Genomic DNA, 26093 nt, shown 5'->3' with positions numbered 1-26093 from the left:
AGGAAGGAAGGAGAGAGGGAGGGAGGGAAGACAGGCAGCCAGGCAGGAAGGCAGGAAGGAAAGAGGGATGGGAGGAAAAAAGAAAAAGGAAACTTTGATTCTAGATTTCTAGTAATTGCTTTATGGCCATTGACATGGTTCAGTTGCAAACACAAACATTGGCATTCCAGTTTGGTACTTAAAGCTTGGACTCTAGTGTTGGCTAGATTTAGTTCAAATCTTAGATCAAACATTTACTGGCTGTGTAACTTTAGGCAAGTTAACTTAACTTCTATAAGTTTCATTCATTTATTCAATAAATATGTATGTAACACCTTACTATGTATCAAGACCTATATTAGCCATTGGGAAAAGGTAGATAAACAAGACAGACAAGGTCCATTCCCTTATGGAGCTTAAAGTTTTGTAGAGAAAACAGTCCCCCCTCCCAAAAAATCACACTAGAATCTAGATACAATTGTAATAAGTGCATAAAGTGCAAAGTGCTATGAGAGCAGACAAGAAGGCCTAACCTAGTGTGGTAGATAAGAGATTTCCTCAAGGAAGTATGAGCCAGGCAAAGAAGAGAAAAGCATTCCAAAGCAAAGGAACGGCATTTGAAAGGGTCCTAAGACCAGAAGCATGACATATCAAGGAACTAAAAGGCCACTGTAACTAGAACACAGGTAACTGGAGGGCTAATGGCAATGGGGAGACCAGGCAACGTAGGTCAACAGGGCCCAGTTTCAACAGTACCTTAAGGACCCTAAGAATCCCATAGACTTTATCCTAAGGCAATGAGAAGTCTCAGTTCCCTTATTTGCAAAAGAAGGAAAATAATAACACCTCCCTCATAGGGTGATAATGAAAATTAAAGGACATTGCTGCCTCTCCCACCCCAACTCACCATATTGTATCCATCACCAAGTTCTGTAATTGCTACCTCCAAAATTTGTCTCTATATCTGCTGCCATCATCCTAGTCCAACTCACCATTTCTAGCCAGGACTATTGCTAACTGGTCTCCTTATTCCACTTTTGCTCCCTTCTCATCCATTATCCCTGCAGCAACCTGAGTGATCTTTTTAAAATGTAAATCTGATCATAGTACAATTTTGCTTAAAATCTTTCAGTGATGTCTCATTGTTCATAAGATAGAGACAATAGTGATGCATTTGGAAAAAGACTTTAACCAAAAGGGGGAAATAGTAAATACAAATGAGTGTTTATGGCTAAGAGATTTCAAAGTGAGTTGGGAGGTCATTCCAGAGGTTACATTTATGCATGTCTCAGGAGGATCACACTGATTGCCACAGTAAACAATGCATGAAGCAGGGGTGCTCCTGAGTAATGTAAAGATAATAGACACTGTAGGCATGGAAAACAAGCCCAGGAAATCAGTACCCCATCGTTGGGCCTTACCTTGGAATATATGATAATTTATCTCCCCAGTGTATTATCAGAATTAGACCCATTTATAATTTTCCTACACATGGTTTTTCTGCCCCTTTTACTTGAAACTACAATTAGCACTATACTCATCAAATGTATGTCCCAGAGACTTAAATATTTGAACTGTTCATATGCCAGTTGAGCCCTGAATCTCTGCCCAGTTGCAGCCAATACCTACTCTCCAGTTCATCAGACTTGCCCAGGACAACTAACAAAAGGATGATGACAACACCTGTCCCAAAAAGCAGAGAGTATCTAAAGTGCAAGCAAGACATTTCTATCCTTCTTCCCCATGGGATCTAAGCTCCCTTTCAATAGGAAGCAGAGAGGGCATCACCAAGAAATCTCTGTCACAACAATAGTTGGATACAAACATAAAGAATATATGTCTCAATACAGGGGGCTCCCCTATATCCAACATCAAACCCTTTTCCCTTTTCCCCTTTCCCCAGCAACGATCTTTTTACATGCTCATGTTATATTTGCTGCAGCTGATGTACAGATTTTGAAACATAGCTATCAAACATGGTTCCATTTGGGGGGAACCTCTTATATTTTTTAATGTAACATTTTTGTGTGTGATGTATATATCTTCAAAAATACAATTTACAAAAATGATGGGGTTGGGGTGGGGAGCGGGGTATATGGGAATCTCTTTTTTTAGTTTTGTTTTTTTTAATGTTTTTAACGTAATGTTCCTTGTGATCTATTAACTTTAATTTAAAAAGTGTAAAAAATAGATAAAAAATAAAGAAAGAACATATGTCTCAGAATCTAAATCCCAGCCATAACACATAAAAATATCAAAATGTCCAGTTTTCAACAAAAGATTACAAAACATACAAAGAAACAGAAAATGATGGCCCAGGCAAAGGAGATTATTATTAAAGCATTAGAAACCATCAGTGAGGAGGACCAAACCTGAGATATACCAAAGACTTTTTTAAAAGTAATTTTAACTTATGCTCAAAGAGCTAAAGGAAAACATGGACAAAGAACTAAAGAACATTAGGAATGTGGCAGATAAACACAAAGAAAATATCAATAAAGAGGCAGAAATTATGTAAACAAATGTAACAGAGCTGAAATCTATAATAGAAGTAATTTTAAAAAATTCCCTAGAGAGGTTCAAAAGCAGATTGGAGCTAGACAAAGAAAGAATCAGTGAACTTGAAGATAACACAATTGAAACCATGCCATCTAAAGAGTAGAAAGAAAAAAGAATGCAGAAAGTGAACAGAGCCTTAGGAACCAGTGGGACACCTTCAAGCATAATCAATATGTTCATTGTGGAAGTCCCAGCAGGACATGAAAGAGAAAAAAGGCCAAATAGAATATTTGGAGAAATAATGGTTGAAAACTTCCCAAATTTATTGAAAGACATGAATATATATATCCAAGACACTCAACAAACTCCAAGCAGGATAGACCCAAATTGACCCATTCTATGGTATATTATAATCAGACTGTCGAATGCCAAAGATAAAGAGAATTCTGAAAGCTGAAAGAGAGAGGCAATATGTCATGTACAAGGGAACCTCAGTAAAATTAATTGCTGATTTCTCATAAGAAGCCATGGAGGCAAGACGGTAGTGAAATGACATATTTAAAGTGCTGAAAGTAACAAATTGTCAATCAAGAATTCTATATCTGGCAAAACTGTCTTTCAAAAATGAGAAGGATATATAATATCCTGCATCTGTTCCTGCAATATCATTCAGGACAACTCCAAGTCCCAAAAATGCCCCCACATCACACCTCTTCTTCCCTCTCCCTGCCCCCAGCAACTCCCATGGCCACTGTCTCCACATCAATGATACAATTTCTTCCATTCCTAGAGTCACAATAATTCTATAGTAGAATACCAGTAACTCCATTTTAATCCATATTTTATTCCTCCATCTGAGGATGGCAATGTCCACTCCACCTCTAAATCAAGAGGGGGCTTAGATCCCACCTGGTTGATGGATGGAATTCTCCTGCTTCCAGTTGTAGGCACTCTCAGTTCCCTAGTGTGGTGGTTGACCATCCTCACCTCCCTGTTAGCTGCCATAACCCACTGAATGGACTGGGAGAGAGTGTGAATTACAATGTAAACTATAATCCATGCTGTGTAACAGTGCTCCAGAATGTATTCATCAAATGCAATGAATGTGCCAAAATGATGAAAGAGGTTGTTTATGTGGGAGGAGTGGAGGGGTATATGGAAACCTCTTATATTTTTTAATATAACATTTTTTTGTGATCTATGTATCTTCAAGATCCTCCCAGGGCCCACTGTATGGAACGTGGGAGAGTATGGGCTATGATGTGGACCATTGACCATGAGGTACAGCAATGCCCAGAGATGTACTTACCAAATGCAATGGATGTGTCATGATGATGGGAGAGAGTGTTGCTGTGGGGGGAGTGGAGGGTGGGGGCGGTGGGGTTGAATGGGACTTCATATTTTTTGAATGTAATATTTTTTTAAAAAATGAATAAAAAATACAATTTAATTAATTAATTAAACTTTTTAAAAAAATTTTAAATCCCTCACCCAGATAAATAAATAAAATGAGGGGAGAGAAAAATAGCTAGAGGACAGGCTGAAACAGCCTACATAAAGATCTTCTAGGGTTTAGGACACCAAGCGAAGGCTGACCACCACCCAGAGAAGGGAGAGAGAGAGAAGGGAAATTGCAAATACAGAACTGTGAGTTGAAACCAGCCACAGCTGCTGCCGGCATCATTCCCCTCACTAAAGACACTTTAGAATTCTCAGACCTCTGGGCCTAAGACTACAGACAAGGGGGCTCCAGGGATCTACTACCCCAGGAAAGAGGAGAGAGACGGACATGGCCTAAGGCTGACTCAGCTTCTGACCCACAAATTTGGTCTGCTGTGTCCCACCAGCCCTTCCAGGCCAGGTGGGACCACACATGGGTTTGACCCTAGGAGCCAGGGAAGGACTACAGAAATCCGACACTTGCAACCTCCCTCTTTTCTAGTTGGGACTAATTGTTGAGAATGCCCAAGGAAAGGGGAGATAGAGGGACACAGCCTAAGGCTGACTCAGCTTTTGACTCACAAATTTGATCTGTTGTGTCCCAGGAGCCCTTCCAGGCCAGGTGAGGCTGTGCCATTGTTTACCTTCGGAGCTGGCAAGGGGCTAAGATATAGATCCTCCCAATCTCCTCCTCTACTAACAAATTGACTAATTGTTGAGAACTCAGAGGGGAATGAAAATACTTCTGACCTGGAAAAAGGGAGAGGACTGCGGAAAACTATCTCAGAGAAAGTTTGAATTACAAGGCTCTTAGACTCCAGACAGGAAGCTCTATCACACTGATCTGATCTGTGTGGCAAGATTCACTCTGGCCAGGCATTGAACTAAGAGCTGCCAAAGACCACCATCTGCTGGCAGACCAAGGAAGTGCATATGAAAAAATTAAAAATGAATAGGGAACACTTTTGCTGGCCTCTGTATCCTCCCTCCCCAAGGCCCTAGGAATTGACTCCACAACCAATTGCTGGATCCAGTGCCCAGTTTTGAGCAGCCAGCAGGACAATCTTAAAAATGAGGGAGAGATTAAAACAATCCTAGAAAACAGAACCTGAGAGAGTTCATCACCACTAAACAGTCTGTACAAAAGCTAAAAGGAGTTCTGCAGGTTGAAAAGAAATGACAATAGATAATAGATTGAGGCCACATGAAGAAATAAAGATCTCTCATTAAGGTAAAATACAGGTAAATATAAATGTCAGTACTATTGCATTTTTGGTGTGTAACTCCACACCAAATTCTCCACACCAAATTATTTCTTACACAATCTAAAAGGCAAATGCATAAAAAGTAATGACAAATCAATGGTTTTGGACTCATAATGTGACAAGAACTAAACAAAGGTGGGGAGAAGGAGAAGTATAGGAAAATAGTTTGTATATGCTGTTGAAGTTAAGTTCATATCAAGCCAAATGAGATTGTTACAGATTTTTAGGATTAAATTTAACCCCCATGGTAACCACAAAGAAGATACAAAGAACATGCAATCTCATAGAGATAGAAAATGGTGTATAGGTTACCAGGGACTAGGAGCAGGTAGAATGGGAAGTTTTAATTCATAATGGATGTAAGGTCACACTTCTTATCTGCATTATGGAAACATTTCAACTTCAAGCCAAGTACCCACATTCAAATTCAAGCTATTTTCCCACACCCCAGGAAGAAAGAAACCCTGAGCCCAGGAAGAAGCAAGCCCTGGGAAGAGAGGAACCCTGAATCCAGAGAGAAGCAAGACCCTGGAAGGGAGGAATCCAGGAAGCCTGAACACTCACAGACATCAGTAGCCATCTTGCTCCAACACATGAAAATACTTTGGCAAGGGAAGTTACTTATGCTTTATGTCCTGGTATCTGTAAGCTCCTACCCCAAATAAATACCCTTATAAAAACCAACCAATTTCTGGTATTTTGCATCAGCACCCCTTTGGCTGACTAATATAGATGGGATCTAATATTTCAGGAGAAAAAGCTCAAAATGACATTGCTGGGACATATGGAAACATTGAAATATATATTTATAAGCGTTACATTAATGCTAGATTTCTAGAACTTGATAACTGTATTTAAGGTGATTATATAAGTGAATATCCTTGTTTTTAGGAAATGTACATGGAAGTTTTTAATGTTTAAGGAGGATGATGTATACAATCTACTCTGAAACCTTCAGAAAACAGATAAATAGATGATAAATAGTTAGAGCCAGAGAGGGAATTAAAGATTTTTTTTAAACAAAGGAAACATGGCAGCTAGAGAAGACAGTAATGTTTTGGTTACTTTGTTTCCCAACAGCCATAGATGGGAGTTTCAAAACTGCATCATGAAAGACATTAAATCAACAAATATTTTTAGGGACTGGTATGTACCAAGCATTCTGTTAGATCCTATAACACCATACTCAGGAACAGATGACTTGCCACACAGGGTCCATGCAGCATAGTTTCTGGTCGCTAAGATCAGCAAGAAAGAATGTAGTCTGGGAAAAACACAGGGGAACTACAAATTGATATAACCTTTCTGGTGGGCAATTTAGCCAAATGTGGCAAAAATTTAAAACTATGTAATCTTTGATCCAGTAATTTTGCTACTAAGAATTTATACTAAGGAAATAATCATAGATATATACAAAGATGTATGTACAATGATGTATATTTCAGAATTATTTAAAATACCAAAAACTTGCAAAGAACCTAAATATCCAAAATAGGCAATAGAGTAAATAACTAATTCTGCATCCATATGCTAGAATACATCAAAAGTCCTATTACTAGAAGACATTTTTTTAAAGATTTATTTATTTATTTTATTTCTCTCCCCTTCCACCCCCCAACCCCAGTTGTCTGTTCTCTGCGTCTGTTTGCTGCATGTTCTTCTTTGTCCGCTTCTGTTGTCAGCGGCATGGGAATCTGTGTTTCTTTTTGTTGCGTCATCTTGTTGTTTCAGCTCTCTGTGTGTGCAACACCATTCCTGGACAGGCTGCACTTACTTTCGTGCTGGGCGGCTCTCCTTACGGGGCACACTCCTTGCGCGTGGGGCTCCCCTACACGGGGACACCCCTGCATGGCACGGCACTCCTTGCGTGCATCAGCACTGCATGTGGGCCAGCTCCACACGGGTCAAGGAGGCCCGGGGTTTGAACCGTGAACCTCCCATGTGGTAGACGGATGCCTTAACCACTGGGCCAAGTCTGCTTCTCTAGAAGACATTTTAAAGATAGAAACAAATGTATTTATTGCTGAGTGCAAAATTTTTGCTTGAATTTTATGCATAAAAAATGGGACCTCACATATATATTTTTAATGTAATATTATTACAAAGTCAATAAAAAAAATAAAAATAAAAATAAAAAAATAGACTGGATAGACCCCAAATGTTGAAAAAGGTGGTTATCTCAAGTTCATTGAATTTATTAGTCACATCTCTTGGCTACATGATCTAACTTTTTCACCAGGAAAATTCTTTCTTAATTGAGAAAGAGAAAGAAATCTTATCTATTTTTTAAGTCTGACATTCCCTGAGAGGGACTGACTGTCTTCCCTAGAACATCAAAGATTAGGTATATTGCCAGCATCTCTTAATGCAGCCATTTATGGTTTTTGTGTTTATGAATGTGCCTAACATTTTTAATTCCTTGTTTTCTAGCTAGTAATATCTTTTTAGAAATAATTATAGATTCACAGAAGGTTACAAAGAAATGTACAGGGAAGTCTATGTACCCTTCCCCTAGCCTCCCCCCATGTTAACATTTTATACAGCTATACTACAATATCCAAACCAAGAAATTGAATTTGGTACAACCACAGAGCTTATTCAGATTTCACCAGTTGTATACATGGACTCTTGTATGTATGTGTGCAAGTGCATGTGTGTGTATGTATATAGCTCTGTAATTTTATCGCATGAACGGCTTTGCATAACCACCACCACAATCAAGATATAGAACATTTCCATGGCCACAAGGATCCTTCATGTTGCCATTTTATAGCCAAACCCATCTCCCTCCCTCCCCACTTCCCTAACCCCTAGCATCGACTATAATTTTATCATTTCAAGAATGTTAAATAAATAGAATTATATGGTATGTAAACCTTTGGGATTGACTTTTTCCATCCAGCATTATTCTCTGGAGAGTTGTACACCTTGTTGTGGATATTGAAGTTAGTTCCTTTTTCTTGCTGAGTAGTATTCCAAAGTGCAGATGTACCATGGTTTGCAGATGTACATTTATCTACAGAAGGATGTCTCAGCTGCTTCCAGTTTTTGGCTATTACAAACAAACTTCTATGAACATTCATTCACATGTTAAAATTTTTTTAAATCCTCAATTAATGTTATATAAGAAGCCAAGAGTTCTTCCCCTTCCAAGTATACCAGGACTTGTTGACTAAATCCATGTTTACTTCTCCCATATAGGCACCATTTTATAAGAAACAAACTAGATTAAGAAAAGACCACTGGAGTGGGAGTTACATCATATTTTCTCATGGAATTATATAGTTTTTAACTTATCTGTCTCTGTTCCTTAACTATAAGCAATATGAAGGCAGGGCCCATGACTGGCCTGCCTCTGACCCTAGGGCAGGAACAGGGCTTAGCCCGGAGTAGGCATTTAGAAAATGTTAGGATATCTAAGGGTGGGTGAGGCCAAGGGATGGATTTTTTTTTAACTCCATAGATTATTCTAGTGGGTAGACAGGGTTAAGAACTACTGTTTAGCTGAATTAATGAAGAAAGAAGGAAAGCTCTTGATAGGGAACAGCTGACTCAGGCTAGGGGAACTACCAATGTTTTATCTATCTCTTTCTTCACCTCACAGAGAAAGTTCTGTGTTCAGATTACCCTCTAGGCTGCCTAGAAGGAATTCAGTGATTTCCAGGGCTGTGTTTAAAGAGTGCCATTATTAAATCCCTATGGCAGGGAAGTGGACTTGGCCCAATAGATAGGGTATCCGCCTACCACATGGGAGGTCCACAGTTCAAACCCTGGGCCTCCTTGACCCATGTGGAGCTGGCCCATGTGCAGTGCTGATGCGCACAAGGAGTACCCTGCCACGCAGGGGTGTCTCCCATGTAGAGGTTTCCCCTGTGTAGGGGAGCCCAACACACAAGAAGTGCGCCCCATAAGGAGAGCTGCCCAGCACAAAAGAAAGTACAGCCTGCCCAAGAATGGCACCACACACAAAAGAAACACAGATTCCCGGTGCCACTGATAAGGATAGAAGTGGTCACAGAAGAACACGCAGTGAATGGACACAGGAGATAACTAGGGCGGGGGGGGAGAGGGGAGAGAAATAATATATTTTTTTTAAATCCCTATGGCAGGGAAGCAGATTTGGCTCAATGGATAGAGCATCTGCCTACCACATAGGAGGTCCAAGGTTCAAACCCAGGGCCTCCTGACCCATTTGGTGAAGCTGGCCCACGCATAGTGCTGATGCGCACAAGGAGTGCCCTGCCATACAGAGGTGTCCCCCGCATAGCGGAGCCCCACGCGCAAGGAATGTGCCCCATAAGGAGAGCTGCCCCGCGTGACAAAAGTGCAGCCTTGCCAGGAGTGGGGCCACACACACGGAGAGTTGATGCTGCAAGATGATGTAACAAAAGAAACAGATTCTGGGTGCCTCTAACAAGAATACAAGCAGACACAGAAGAACACACAGTGAATGGACACAGAGAGCAGACAACTGGGGAGGGGGTAAAAGCAGAGAGAAATAAATAAAAAATAAAACTTTAAAAAACAATCCCTATGGCAGAATGAAACAAAGAAAAGGCAGCTTTCATCTGTTCTGTGGGGTTTTTACCAATTTGAACAGCTGCCCCATACTTCTTTGGTACCCCAGACACATTCCAGAGTTTTATGGAAAAAGGAATTCATGATATAAATTACCTGGAGGTACTTATTTGTTTACATGGCATTATTATGTTTGGTTGAGCTTTGGAGGAGAGAAACAATGGCTCCTCATATTACTGGATCACCTGGGAGAAAAAGACTGAAACCATCACTTGACAAATATCAATTCTGCCAGACCTCAATAAAATTGGTTAGCCATTTAAAATCTCAGCAGGTACTAGGCACAGACACTGGAAAGACCACTGAATAATGAGTATATTCAGCAGATACTAGAGTAGCTGCTTCAAGGATTGCAAAGCTCCTCAACGAGTTGACTCAGGGTAGTCAGGTCAGAATTGGAACACATTAGAAAGGGCTTTGCAAAGGGCTGAAGGTTTGCAGAAGGAGAGGAAGGCAGGTAGAAGTTACCAGGGCCTGGTAGACAGAAGTGTGTGCTTTGCTGGAGGGACCCACTAAGAAGCAAAGAAACAAACAAATGCGTTTCACCTGGGCAATCTTCTCTCCTGTGTCCTTCCTGGTACTTGAAACTTTTTGGAAATTGGCAGGCTGGTTGGTTCATGGCTCCATTGTAGCACATGCTGTCTGCCTCTGCCAAGGTCTCTTCCAAATTGATGCTAGTTTTGAAGGTTTGGGAGCTGTACTGTATCATAAAGACAAAGAGGAGAAGATAATTGTTGCTTCTAGCCAACTGGAGTCTGTCAGATAGTGAGACTTGGGATCCAGTTCAAAATACTGAGTTTCTAGCTCTAAAGTGGACAATTACATTTATCCTCAGGTATTCAGTGCCCTGGAAGGCAGCGATCATCAGCCAGTGCTAATTATTTGAGGAAAGGGTATCTCCTTTATGCTGGAGAGTTGGATTATAAATTGGGTGGGTAGAGTGGGGAGGAAGGAATAAAGGAAGTACAGGGTTAGGCTCTGGAATTGAGAAGACACCTACAAAATATTTTCCCTAAGCTTGCCTGAGATGTAGTAAGCTTTCATTTGAGAAAATGAGCCCTGCCTCAGACTTTTGCACAGGCCTTCAGAATGCTTACTCCGTGTGCCCTCCACCCATCCTTCCCATCTTCCTTGCTGGGTGAGGCAGGTTTAAATCTCATACTGGAGTGTGGAAAGGCTGTGACCCTGAGTTCCTTTGTTCGCTTCCAAACTGAGACGTGAGATGAGACTAACAGGATCCAGGAGTGTGCCTTGGAGAGAGCATCTACCTTTGGTAAGGAGGAAGAATCATGGCAGTCCAGGTGCTAACAACCATATTTGACATCAATTATAGTGCCGACAAAGGTAAGTAGTGTTGCCAAAAGCAGGATTGGTGAAAGCAAGCAAGGAAGGAAGGGCAGGGTTGCCTTGCTGGTAGTGTAGGGCCTGTGGTCCCTCAGAGCCAACTGTGGGTATGAGCCTGAAGGAGATTCTGGAAACCTCCTGGAATTGTCACATTCAGATCTCCCCTTTATCTAGAACACCACAAGTGAGCAGGTAAGAGGATCCTCAGAGTGGATGAGAGTAGACAAAGGTGAAGACAGTATATATAATCTGGGATTTGAAGAAAGAGGTGCCTGGGCATTTAGATCTTCTTGGTGGTATATAACAATTTGTGGGGGAAGGACTTGATCCCTTGCTTCCATCTGGACTGGAGCATTGAGGATGGTCATGGAAAAGGAACTGTCCTCATCCGCACTCATCTGCAGGTTAGTAGAAGGAAAGAGTAAGTGGGGTCTTCCTTTGTAATGACTCCAGATTTTTCTCCCCAGGCTGTTTGTGGTATAGTTGAGGCTTCAGACTCATTTAGACATGTATTCAAATATTGGGTTTTCTAATCATTAGCTGTGCGAGACTGGGAAATTTATTTCCCTTCTCTAAATCTTATTATTCCCATCTGTAAAATGGGCATGATACTACTTACATAACAGGGCCATTGTGAACATTAAATGAAATAATAGATATCATTTAATAGATTATTATTATTATTACTGCAATTTGGGCTTATTATAAATTTTCATCTGAAAGAGGAAACTTTTAGACATTGAAGAAAACATAAGCTTTTTTGCTAGACAGACTCAGAGTTGCATCCTGGCTCCACCACTATTTATGCTAGCCTGGGCAAGTCAGTGTCTTATCTGCAGCATGGGGCGCACCAAATGACTTCATAGGCAGTGGCAAATCCAGGTTTTTCTGGTGCCTGAAGTTTAAATCATTTGGGTAAAATAATTTTAAAAGGTACAAAATTAGATGCAATCCTAAATATTTATGTGTCATGAGAAAATAAATTGCAAGAAATTACAAATTTTAAAAACTAATATTACAAATACCACAAAATCAAGAAAAATAACATAATATTTTCATCAAATTAACTGAAACACATCTGTAACTACCTTTTCCCCTATATTCTTGGTTGAATAATCGTAGATCACTTTTTAATCTGATACTATTTTTGTGGTATAATTTCTATAGCAAGAATAGAAAAACATTTGATTTTTTCCTGAGAATTTTAAAAAGTCTCTTTCAGCTCCACAATACATCACTGGTAATGTCACGTAAAAGTCTTCTGGATTATTGCCAAATTTAGGAAGAGATATCAAGTTTATTTTATATATGAGCTATAAAATTTCAGGACATGTCAAGTTTTTATGTGGTGACTAATCTTAAACAGTCTTTGAATTGACTTTTTTTTTATTGACTTTGTAATAATATTACATTAAAAATATATATATATGTGAGGTCCCATTCAACCCCACCCCCCCACCCCCCCTCTCCCCCCCCAACAACACTCGTTCCCATCATCATGACACATCCATTGGATTTGGTAAGTACATCTTTGGGCACCTCTGCACCTCATAGACAATGATCCACATCATGGCCCATACTCTCCTCCATTCCATCCAGTGGGCCCTGTGAGGATTTACAATGTCCGGTGATTACCTCTGAGGCACCATCCAGGGCAGCTCCATGTCCCAAAGACGCCTCCACCTCTCATCTCTTCCTGCCTTTCCCCATACCCATCGTCCACCATGTCCACTTTTCCCAATCCAATGCCACCTCTTCTATGTGGACATTGGATTGGTTGTGTCCATTGCACCTCTATGTCAAGAGGAGGCTCAGATTCCACATGGATGCTGGATGCAATCCTCCCATTTTCAGTTGTAATCACTCTAGGCTCCATGGTGTGGTGATTGTCCTTCTTCAACTCCATCTTAGCTGAGTGTGGTAAGTCCAATAAATCAGATTGTAGGTGCTGAAGTCTGTTGAGGCTCAGGACCTGGTTATCACATTGTCAGTCCAGAGATTCAAATCCCCTAAATATATCTTAAACCCCAACATTAACTGCACCTCCAGCACATTAGCATGAAAGTCTTATGAAGGGAGATCCCATCTGAGTCCAGATTCATCACACATAAACACCATTTCCAAAGAGGGGCCATCTGACCTGGTAGTTAACCCCATCGGCCATGACCATAACTCTCATGGGTCTCTTTAGTCTTCAAAGGAACCAATATCTGGGGGTTGTATCTGCTTTATCTGTCTCTCTGACTCTGCTCAGTTGTGCATGAGGGCAATCCTTCTGCCAGCCTCCAGACTCTTTTTTAGAAACTCGTAGCCATATAAACTCATTTCTCCTTTCCATTTCCCCCTTACTTTAGGTCAAACAGCATTTTAAAGTCATGTTATTTTATGTAGACATGGATATTCTGCTGATCCGCATTGAACCTTCCGTATAAGGTCCTTTTCCAGTTGCATCATCAGTTGGTAGTTGAGTGTGGTCCCTCGTTGCCAGGGAGGCTCATCCCCGGGTGTCATGTCCCACGCTGGAGGGAAGGCATTGCATTTACATGCTGAGTTTGGCTTCGAGACTGGCCACATTTGAGTAACATGAAGGCAGACAGGAGGAAATTCCCAGGCACAATGTTGCTCTAGGCCTTGTTCTTATTTTAGGTTTATCAGCTCACAAGCATAGTCATTAGCATCAGGGGCTCACTGTTGAACCCTCACTCCCTCCCGGTCCCCGCCGCTGTACCTGGGAGACTGTCGCTGCTCCCCTAGGGACCACGACAGAGCACCACTGGCCAGGAACCCAGTACCCCCCCTGCTGTGGTTTTTAATTGTTGCCACTATGAGTATATCCAATCATTACCATGCACCCTGGACATATGTTCTGTACAGCTCCCTGTCAGCCATATATCACCTGTCATTGGTATCCCATACCAGTATCCCTCCATTGCCATTGTTGAAACACTCTGTGATCCAGAACTCCCCGAAATTTGAAGCCCAATATAATGTCATGGTCCCTTACTAGGGAATGGCATATAGCGATGGGTTTAAAGGATAGATAAAGAACTTGGATAAAGTTAGATAAAGAACTTAGATAAAGAATGTTGATTTGAAAAAATTCCACATCCTATCCTTTTTTTTTTTTTTCCCCCCTAATTATTCAGCATTTCTTCACAGGAGTCCTAGACCACAGCAATGCATATATATAATATACAGCACTCCCACACATCCACCAGAAAACCTTTTCCCTTCCACAGTGATACTCTTACGCCCTATTCATATCATATTTACTTAAGGTGATGTACAGAGTCTGAGATATTAGCTTTCTAACAAGGTAACATCTGTGCTTACATTATGGTGCATACTTTAGGATACACAGTTCTTTACATTTTTAGTTATCCTATGTTTTACATTATGGTTTACATTATCAGTCTGTCATCTCCTTTATGTTATGGTGTAATATTACATGTTTTATATCCATCCTTGTGTACTCTCAAGAAACTCCTCTCTTGCCCCCCATTTACTTTGGTTCCACACATTTAACGTCCATTTTCCCTTCCACCTTGGTGCCCACAGTGACAGCCAACCTCCGTTTCCTGAGGAGCCACTTCCAGAGATAGATGGAATAGTGTTCAGGGCCTAACTTGCTCAACTGCCCCAATGTCCTGGGAGCCACCCTTTCTCTCGAGGGATACAGTTCCCTCTATTTGATGGCATTGGTCCTCCCCAGGATGTGGGTCCACCCCCACTCTCACTACTTGGGATTCCACCCCATGGTGTCACCCACTCTGGCAGAATGAGCATTTAGACATTCCCCAGGAGCCCGTCCTGCATCAGACCCTCCCCTCTGAGCATTCTAAACAGGTAACCCTCTTTATTATATTTTGATATGATTTTCTCGGCATTTTACTCTCCACCACCTCCTGACCCTCTCCTGTGTTCGTATGCTACCCCTCCCTCCCCCCACTTTTGGGCAACGTTACCCATCCGTCCCTCCCCAGCCACCCTCAAACCCGTAAAGCCCCAACCAAAGGCAACCCCTTGCCCCCCTTTTATCTCTTCTTTGTGTTCATACTTACCACCATCTCGTCTTAAATTCCACCCCTGCAGACATCGGCTCATATCCTTCCTCCACCCTCCGATTTCCTGTAAGCCTATCGTTCAGTCTCTTGCTATCTAGGGCAGCTTGTTTATTTCATATCATTGAGGTCATGTAGTATTTGTCCTTCAATGTCTGGGTTGCTTCACTCAACATAAGGTTCTCAAGATTCATCCATGTTATCACATGTGTTTGTAGTGTGTTTGTTCTTACAGCCGAGTAATATTCCATTGTGTGTATATACCACATTTTATTGATCCACTCATCTGTTGATGGGCATTTGGGTTGATTCCAACTTTTGGCAATAGTGAACAATGCTGCTATGAACATTGGTGTACATATATCGGTTTGTGTCCTTGTTTTCAGTTCTGCTGGGTATATACCCAGCAGTGGTATTGCTGGGTCATATGGCAAATCTATGGCTAGTTTTTTGAGAAACCGCCATACTGTCCTCCAGAATGGTTGGATCCTTCTGCATTCCCACCAGCAGTGGATGAGTGTTCCCCTTCCTTCACATCCTCTCCAGCACTTGTATTCTTCTGTTTTTTTCATAGCTGCCAATCTTATGGGTGTAAGATGGTATCTCATTGTAGTTTTGATTTGCATTTCCCTGATAGCTAGAGATTTGGAACATTTTTTCATGTGCTTTCTTGCCATTTGTATTTCTTCTTCAGAGAAGTGTCTGTTTAAGTCTTTTTCCCATTTTTTAAATGGGTTGTTTATCTTTTTATTTTCAAGATATAGGAGTTCTTTATATATGCAAGTTATAAGTTTCTTATCAGATATATGATTGCCAAATATTTTCTCCCACTGTGTGGGCTCCCTTTTTACTTTCTTGACAAACTCCTTTGAGGTGCAGAAGGCTTTAATTTTGAGGAAGTCCCATTTATCTATTAGTTCTTTTGCTGCTCGTGCTTTTGGTGCGATATTCATAAATCCATTTCCTATTACAAGGTCCTGTAGATGTTTCCCTACACTGCTTTCTAAGGTTTTTATGGTCTTGGCTCTTATATTTAGGTCTTTGATCCATCTTGAGTTGATCTTTGTATAAGGTGTGAGATGGTAATCCTCTTTCATTCTTCTACATATGGCTATCTAGTTCTCCAGACACCATTTGTTGAATAGGCCACTCTCTCCCAATTGAGAGGGTTTGGTGGCTTTATCGAATATTATGTGGCTGTATATGTGAGGTTCTATATCAGAGCTTTCAATTCGATTCCATTGGTCTATGTGTCTCTCCTTATGCCAATACCATGCTGTTTTCACCACCGTAACTTTATAGTATGTTTTGAAGTCAGGTAGTGTGATTCCTCCAATTTCGTTTTTCTTTTTCAGTATGTCTTTGGCTATTCGGGGTCTCTTTCCTTTCCAAATAAATTTCATAGTTAGTTTTTCTAGTTCCTTAAAGAAGGCTGCGTTGATTTTTATTGGGATTGCATTGAATGTGTATATCAGTTTTGGTAGGATAGACATCTTAATAATGTTCAGTCTTCCTATCCATGAACAAGGAATAGTCTTCCATTTATTTAGGTCTTCTTTGATTTCCTTGAACAATCTTGTATAGTTCTCGTTGTATAAGTCCACTGAATTGACTTTAGAAGTGTTCCTCCAAGCCATTCCTATCCTGGTACAGCAAACTATAACTTAACTATACACAGAAGCAACAGATAATCACATAAACTTATCCCACTAACCTGAAATAAATGTATCTCAAGTCAATTTACCCTTGATTTGGAGTCCAAAAATACCTGTACCCACTCCGATACTACTCAACCTGAGGAGAAGTGTGATGTAGGGGAAGAGAGAATGAAAAAAAGACAGAAGGGGAAACGGACTTGGCCCAGTGGTTAGGGCGTCTGTCTACCACATGGGAAGTCCGCGGTTCAAACCCCGGGCCTCCTTGACCCGTGTGGAGCTGGCCCATGCGCAGTGCTGATGCGCGCAAGGAGTGCTGCCCCACGCAGGGGTGTCCCCAGCGTAGGGGAGCCCCATGCGCAGGGAGTGCATCCAGTAAGGAGAGCCACCCAGCGCGAAAGAAAGTGCAGCCTGCCCAAGAATGGTGCCACCCACACTTCCCGTGCCGCTGAGGACAACAGAAGCGGACAAAGAAACAAGACGCAGCAAATAGACACAGAGAACAGACAACCGGGGGAGGGGGGGGGATTAAATAAATAAATAAATCTTTAAAAAAAAAAAAGACAGAAGGCTTAACTAATTGCAGTTAGGGTTTTTTGGTTTTTTTTTTTTTTTTTGAGAGCAAAGTTTTTTATTTGTTCATTTCTTGCATTTGAAATATTCTTCGATGACATCCTTGGCCTGAGATTCTTTGCCATAGTCCTTAACAACCACACAACTGCAGCCAACTACTTTATGGGGTTTGCCCTCTCTGTCGATTTTACCGAGGCCTATCCATTTGCCTAGTGTTGTCAACCTTAATTAGGTTGATTGGGTGCTTAGCACAAAGGGCCTCCACCAGCTTGACATACATGGGTTCATCAGAGCTGGAGGCAAGCACACAAAGATGGGCTTGGTGCTTGTCTAAGGCTTTGGCAGCTTCGGGGATCCCACATGCTAGACCATCGTGGATGAGGGCAGTCTTCAGCACCTCTTGTAATGCAGTGGGTTTTTTTATTTTGTTTTGTTTTTTTATTCCCCCCGCCTCCCCCCCGCCAGTTGTCTGTTCTCTGTGTCTATTTTGCTGTGTGTTCTTCTTTTGTCCGCTTCTTGTAGTTGTCAGTGGCATGGGAATCTGTGTTTCTTTTTGTTGCATCATCTTGTTGTGTCAGCTCTCTGTGTGTGCGGCACCATTCCTGGACAGGCTGCACATTCTTTTCATGCTGGGCAGCTCTCCTTACAGGGCGCGCGTGGGGCTCCCCTACACGGGGGACACCCCTGCATGGCAGGGCACTCCTTGCGTGCATCAGCACTGCACGTGGGCTGGGGTTTGAACCCCGGACCTCCCATGTGGTAGACGGATGCCCTAACCACTGGGCCAAGTCCACTTCCCTGTAATGCAGTGTTGACGTCCATTACACCTCCAGCAACAATGCCTTCCTCGGCCATCGCGGTGGGTTACAGGTGGAGCCGAATCTTGAAATCCCGAGCCTCTGCCTCTGCGTAGCTCCGTGGCAGCTGAGAAAGAGGACTTATTTTTAACAATTACACTTATGACTTATTTTTCACACTTTACAAAAACCAATTGTCCTGTGAACCCATAGGGCCTCTCCCAGGAGTTTGGAAGAGTCCATTCAAAGGAGAATCCCTGAGGCTTAGACTTCATTAAAGTCAATAGAAATCCACCCTTGCTCACAGGTTTATTAATAGGATTAAAGGAGATAACTTAAGTGAAAGTGCCTAGGACAGGTTCTATCTCTTAATAAACATTATCTCTTTCTTCTCATCCCCTGGTGAAAATAATGTCTGTATTACGTCTATGTGAACCAAAAAACAGTCTCCATAAGGCCAGGTATCTGCATGGAATTGCATATTTTTAAAAATCAGTCCAACAACAAAGAGTAATCTTAAAGTTCTGGCTAAATTCAACTCTCCTTAATCTCCAATTTGGCTTCACAAAAGAGTAAGTCTGGTAAAGACAGAACTCTCCATAGAAATGAAAGAAAGGGGAACTTCCAGGAAGATGGCAAACTAGAAAGACATGGAACTCTCTTCTCCTCCAGAAACATAGCTAGAGAATGGGCTGAAACAGTCTAGAAAAAGATTTTCTAGGGTTTAGGACACTGGGCGAAGGCTGGACACTGCCCAGAGGAGAGAGGGACAAACGAGGGGAATCGCAACTACAGAAATGTGAGTTGAAACCAGCGGCTACTGCTGCAGGCTCCCTCCCCACACTAAAGACACTTCAGAATTCTCAAGGCTCTGGGCCTGTGGCTACAAAGGCAGCTTCAGGGATCTACCACCCAAGGAAAGGGGAGAGAGAGGGTCACAGCATAAGGCTGACTCAGCTTCTGATCCACAAAGTTGGTCTGCTGTGTCCCACTAGCCCTTCCAGGCTGGGTGGGACCACACTGTGGTTTGCCCTAGGAGCCAGCACAATTACAGATAAATCCAAACCTTGCAATCTCCCTCTCTTCTTATTGGGACTGATTTTTGAGAACGCATCTTCCCAAGAAAGGGGAGAAAGAGATACAGCCGATAAATCCAAACCTTGCAATCTCCCTCTCTTCTTATTGGGACTGATTTTTGAGAACGCATCTTCCCAAGAAAGGGGAGAAAGAGATACAGCCTAAAGGTGACTCAGCTTTTGACTCACAGATTTGGTCTGCTGTGTCCCAGGAGCCCTTCCAGCCCAGATGGGGCTATGCCATGGTTTGCCTTAGGAGCAAGCAAGGGGCTAAAGATATACAAACCTCCCAATCTCCTCCTCTACTAACAGGGACTGATTGTTGAAGACTCAGAGGGGAGTGGAAATATTTCCTACCCGGGAAAAGGGAGGGGGCTACTGGAGAAGACTGGTGAACTGTTGCAGAGAAAGTTTGAATTACAAGGCTCTTAGCCTCCAGGCAGGAAGCTCTATCACATTGATCCTGTCTGTGTTTCAACAAATACACTCTGACCAGGCATTGAACAGAGAGCTGCCAAAAAGTGCCATCTGCTGGCAGACCAAGGAAGTGCATGTGAGAAAATTAAAAATAAGGAGGAGAAACTTTTTCCAGCTTCTGTAGCCTCCCTCCCCAAGACCCTAGGAAAAGAGTCTAAACCAGTTACTGGACCAGTACCCAGTTGTGAGCAACTAACAGGAATAATCCTAACAATCCAGGTTGAGCCAAGAATCAAAGAGCAGTGCTAACACACAACCTCCTGCCACTAAATGCCTACAAAAAAGAAACTGAGTATCTGCATAAACTACATTCTAATCATATGCCTAGACATCAGCAAAAAGTTACAAGCCATACTAAGAAAATGGAAAACATGGCCCAAGAAAAGGAATATATCAAAGCCCCAGAAGAGATGCAGGATTTGAGAGAACTAATAAGTGATATGCCCACAAATTTCCAAAATCAAATTAATGAGCTGAAAGACAATGCAGTAAAAGAGAAAAATGACATCAAGAAGACATTGAGTGAGCACAACAAAGAATTTGAAATCTTGAACAGAAAAGTAACAGAGATCATGGGAATGAAAAGACAACAGGCAAGATCAAAAACACATTAGAGGCATACAACAGCAGATGTAAAATGATAAAAGAAAAAACAAGTGATACAGAAGACAGAACAGTTGAAAATGAAGAGAGAAAAGAACAGAGAAATACAAGAATGGAAAAAAATTGAGCAGGGGCTCAGAGAGTTGAATGACAACATGAAATGCAACAACATACATATCATGGGAGTTTCAGAAGGAGAAGAGAAGGGAAAGGGGGCAGAAAAAGTATTTGAGGAAATAATAGCTGAAATTTCCCAATTCTCATGAAAGAAATGAACTTACATGTCCAAGAAAGACACCATATCCCAATCAGAATAAATCCAAATAGACCAACTCCAAGACACATACTACTCAGAATACCAAATATTAAAGATAAAGAAAATTCTCAGAGCAGCAAGGGAGAAGCAAACCATCACATACGAGGCCAGTAAGACTTAACATGGATTTCTCTTCAGAAACCATGGAGGCTAGAAGACATGGTATGATACAATCAGGATACTGAAAGACAAAAGCTGGAAGCCAAAAATTCTTTATCCAGTAAATTGTCCTTCAAATATGAAAGTGAGTATAAAATATTCAAACAAATAGAAACTAAGAGTTTGCAAAAAAGAATCCAGCTTTGCAGGAAATATTAAGGAAGACTTAGAAGCTGAAATAAAAAGACAGGAGAGAAAGGTTAGGAGGAAGCATAGAAGAAAGAATAGCAGAAAAGATAACCAAAAGAGTAAAAAGACAGACAAAAATATGATATGACATATGAAAACCAAAGAATAAAATAGTGGAAATAAATAGTGCATTTATAGTAATATCATTGAATGTGAATGGATTAAACTCTCCAATCAAAAGATGCAGGCTGATAGAATGGATAAAAATACATGAGCCATCCATATGCTGCATACAAGAAACTCACTTAGACCCAGGGATACAAACCAGCTGAAAACGAAAGGCTGGAAAAAGATACTCCATACAAATAGTAACCAAAAAAGAGCAGGGGCAGCTATACTAATATCAGGAAAAAAACAGACTTTAAGTGCAAAAAAATTATAAGAGATACAGAAGGCCATTATATATTAATAAAAGGGATGATCCACCAGGAAGATACAACAGTCATAAATATCTGTGCACCTAACCAGGGTGCCCCAAAACACATGAGACAAACTCTGGCAAAATTTGAAGGAAGGGAAGCGTATGTGGTTCAAGCAATTGGGCTTCCACCTACCACATGGGCGGTCCCAAGTTCAGTTCCTGGTGCCTCCTGGAGAAGGCGAACTGGCACGATGGGCAAGAAAGACAAGTTGGTGCAACAAGAAGACACAACAAAGACAGTGAGGAAAAAAATGAAAGATGCAACAAAAGCAGAGAGCAGAGGTGGCTCAGGCAATTAGGTGCCTCCCTTACACATCAGAGGTCTTGGGTTTGGTTCCTGGTGCCTCCTACAAAGAGAAGACCAGCACACAACAAATGGACACAGGAAATGTAAACAATGAGGGGGTGGAGAGAAATAAATAAATAAAATAAATCTTTACAAAAAAGAAAGAAAAAGACTTATACATCATGACCAAGTGGGATTTATCCCTGATATGCAAGGCTGGTTCAACATAAGAAAATCAATCAATGTAATACACCTCATTAACAAATTGAAGGGAAAGAAAGCACATGTTCATCTCAATCAATGCAGAAAAGGCATTCAACAAAATGCGGCATCCTTTTTTGATCAAAACACTTTAAAAGATAGCAATATAAGGAAAATTCCTCAAAATGATTGAAAAACCCCCAGCCAACATTGTACTCAATGAGGAAAGGTTGAAAGCTTTCTCTCTAAGACTGGAAAAAGACAAGGATGCCCACTGTCACCATTGTTATTCAATATTGTACTAGAAGTTCTAACTAGGGCAATTAGACAAGAAAAAAAATTAAAGGCTTCCAAATAGGAAAAGAGGAAGTAAAACTCTCACTGTTTGTGGATGACATGATCCTGTACTTAGAAAATTCTGAACTATCCATGACAAACCTACCTGAGTAATAAATGAGTTCAGCAAAGTGGCAGGATGCAAGATAAATGCAAAAATCAGTAATGTTTTTTGTACACTAATACTGAACAATCTGAGGAGGAAATCAGGGGGGAATTCCATTTACTATAGCAACAAAAAGACTCAAATACCTAGGAATTAATTTAACCAAAGAAGTACAGTACCTATAAGCAGAAAATTGTGAAACAATGCTAAAAGAAGTTAAAAAGACCTAAACAATTGGAAATACATTCTGTGTTCGTGGATTGGAAGGATAAATATCATAAAGATGTCAATCTTACCCAAACTGATTTATAGATTCAATGTAATACCAATCAAAATCCCAACAGCTTACCATACAGAATTAGAAAAGGCAATTACCAAATTCATGTGGAAGGGAAAGTGCACCCAAATAGCCAAAAGCATTCTAAAAAAGAAGAGCAATGTGGGAGGAATTTCACTGCCTGTCCTTGAAACATATTACAAAACTACAGTGGTCAAAACAGCATGGTATTAGCATAGAGATAAACACATTAATCAGTGAAATAGAATTGAGAACCCAGAAATAAACTATCATCTATACAGTTGACTGGTTTTTGACACACCTACCGAGTTAATGTTAATGGAACAAAACAGTCCCTTCAACAAAGGGTGCTGGGATAACTAGATATCTATAACCAAAAGAATGAAAGAGGATGCCTATCTCACTCCCTATATAACAATCAACTCAAAATGGATCAAAGACCTAAATATAAAAGTCAGGAACATAAAACTACTAGAAGAAACTGTAGGGAAATATCATCAAGACCTTGTAGTAGGTGATGGTTTCTTAGACCCTACACCAAAAGCAGATGCAACAAAATGAAAAATAGATAAATGGGACCTCCTCAAAACACTTTTGCACCTCACAGGACTTTGTCAAAAGTGTAAAAAGGCAGCCAACTCGATGGGAGAAAATATTTGGAAACCACATATCTGATAAGGGTTTAATACCCAGAATATATAAAGAAATGTTACAACTCAACAGTAAAAAGACAAACGACCCAATTAAAAAATGGGCAAAAGATTGAATAGACATTTGTCCAAAGAAGAAATACAAATGGCAAAAAACACATGAAAAAATTCTCGACATCACTAATGATTAGGGAAATGCAAATCAAAACAACAATGCGATATCATTTCACATCTATCAGTATGACCACTATTAAAAAGACAAAACTACAAGTGTTGAAGAGGATGTGGAGATATAGGAACACTTATTCACTGTTGGTGGGAAAGCAGAATGGTATAGTCACTGTGGAGGACTGTTTGGCAGTTCCTAAAGAAGGTGAATATAGACTTGCCATGTGACCCTGCAATACCACTACTGGTATCTCAGAAGAACTGAGAGCAGTGACATGAACAGATATCTGCACACAGATGTTCATAGTGGCATTATTCACAAATGCCAAAAGCTGGAAACAATCCAGGTGTCCGTCGGTGGGTAAGAATGGATAAACAAACTATGGCGTAGCCACACAATGGAATATTATGCAGCTGTAAGAAGAAATGAAATTGGAAAGCATATGACAACATGGATGAACCTGGAGGACATTATGTTGAGTGAAACAAGCCAGACACAAAAAGATAAATACTGTATGACTGTGTTACTATGAACCAAATATATTGTGTAACATATTGTATAAGACAAACAAAAATTTCTATGTATCCAGTACATTTAATTGAGAAATGGATGTTTTTATTCAACTGTATTTTCTTTTTTTCATTGCTTATATGTTCAATTATTAAATGTTCAAAATAAAGTTTGAAATTTAAAAAATGAAAGAAAAACATAAAATATGAAAAGGCAAAAGTATTTTCTAGGTTAAGAGAAGAAGGTGCACAGTACTTGATTTTAAGATATTTTGTCTTTCCGGCTCATTGGACTTACCCATGTCGTCTAACAGCGAGGTGGGGATGGTCAAACACCACACCAGGGAACCAAGTCTACAACTGCAAGCGGGAGAATCACATCCATCAGCCTTGTGTGATCTAAGCCCCCTCTTACCTTAGAGGTGGAGTGGACATCATGATCCTAGGGAACACAGGATGGAGGAATAAAATATGGATTAGAGTGGACTTACTGGTATTCTATTATAGAACTATTGTGACTCTAGCAATGGAAGAAATTGTATCATTGATGTGGAGACAGTGGCCACAGTAGCTGCTGATGGTAGGGAGAGGGAAGAAGAGATATGATGTGGGGGCATTTTGAGGACTTGGAGTTGTCCTGGGTGGCACTGCAGGGACAGATGCTGGACATCGTATGTCCTGCCATGGTCCACTGAGTGGACTGGGGGAGAGTGTAAACTACAATGTAAACCACTACCCATGTGGTGCAGCAGCGCTCCAAAATACATTCACCAAATGCAATGAATGTGCCACGATGATGAAAGAGGTTGTTGATGTGGGAGGAGTCAGGTGAGGGGGGTGGGGGGTATATGGGGACCTCATATTTTTTTAATGTAACATTTTTAAAAAATGAAGGAGAAAAAATAAACAAAAGCACTTCCATTCCCAGGTTTTCCATCTCCAACAAACCTGCTCTCCACTCCTTCACCTCCCTGCCGGAGCCACAAACGGCATTTGTCCCAGCTAACTGATTTGATCATTTCACCTTTGTAAATTTTTTAAAAGATATTTAGATTACATTAATATATAGGGGATTCTCACATGCCCCATTCCCCACACTACCCACATTTACCCACATTAACAGCATCCTCCATTAGTGTAATTCATCCATTGCAATTGATGAACACATTTTGGAGCATTGCCACTAAGCATGGATTATAGTTTACATTGTGGTTTACACTCTCTCCTACACAATTCTGTAGGTTATGGCAAGATATATAATATCTGATATATAGTATCTGATCAAGATATATAGTATCTTTCATTGCAATATCATTCAGAACAGTTCCCAAGTCCAAAAAATGCCCCCACATTACACCTGTTTTCCCTCTCCCTGACTTCAGAACCTCCAGTGGCCACTGCCTCCACACCAATGATAACAATTCTCCCATTGCTAGAATCACAATAAGTCTATAGTAGAATACCAGTAAGTCCACTCTAGTCCATAGTTCATTGCCCAATCCTGAGTATTCTGGGATGATGATGCCCACTCCACCTCTAATTAAGAAGGGGCTTCAGTCCCATACAGCTGATGGAAGGGACTCTCTTGCTTGTAGTTGTAGGCTCTCTCAGTTCCTTAGTATGGTAGTTGTCCATCATCACCTCCTTGTTGGTTATCCTGGGTGAGTCCAATGAACTGGAGAGTAGGTGTTGCAACTCAGTTGAGGCTCATGGCCCAGCTGGCACATGGACAGTCCAAAGATTCAAGTGTCTTGGATGTACACCTACCAACTCCAGCACCAACTATAGGTTCAATAAAAGGGACAGAAGAGCCATGTGTAGGGAAAACCATGACTGAGTCCAATTCTGTCACACTAGGGAGCACAAACCCCAAAGTAGTGGCCAATGGCAAGGCACTAAACTCGTGAGCTATCTCCCCTGACTATAGTGTCTAGATATCTCCAGAACCCTCAGGAGCCCCACTATTTGGGGGTATCAACCTTTGTAAACTTAGGGCAAGAAGATTTGCAGGGAAACAGATGTGGCTCAAGCAATCAGGTGCTTACCTACCACATGGGACCTAGTACATGGGAAGCAATTGCTCAACCTGTGAACTACATCCAACCC

At 41.0% G+C, this 26093-nt stretch overlaps 1 long non-coding RNA gene across 1 annotated transcript in view; it reads right to left on the bottom strand.

Annotated features, from left to right (window-relative positions):
* Positions 1-2085: 2085 nt before the first annotated feature.
* Positions 2086-26093, bottom strand: part of LOC139437977 (uncharacterized) — a 43385-nt gene continuing 19377 nt past the window's right edge. The window contains exons 2-4 of the long non-coding RNA XR_011647869.1: positions 10308-10461; positions 8060-8235; positions 2086-7166 (exon numbers count right to left, since the gene is read on the bottom strand). This is a non-coding gene — a long non-coding RNA (uncharacterized lncRNA). The remainder of the gene's footprint in view (positions 7167-8059; positions 8236-10307; positions 10462-26093) is intronic.

The sequence above is a fragment of the Dasypus novemcinctus genome, chromosome X, assembly GCF_030445035.2.
Source record: "Dasypus novemcinctus isolate mDasNov1 chromosome X, mDasNov1.1.hap2, whole genome shotgun sequence".
Classification (NCBI taxonomy): domain Eukaryota; kingdom Metazoa; phylum Chordata; class Mammalia; order Cingulata; family Dasypodidae; genus Dasypus; species Dasypus novemcinctus.
This window is presented reverse-complemented; position numbering and strand designations above follow the sequence as displayed.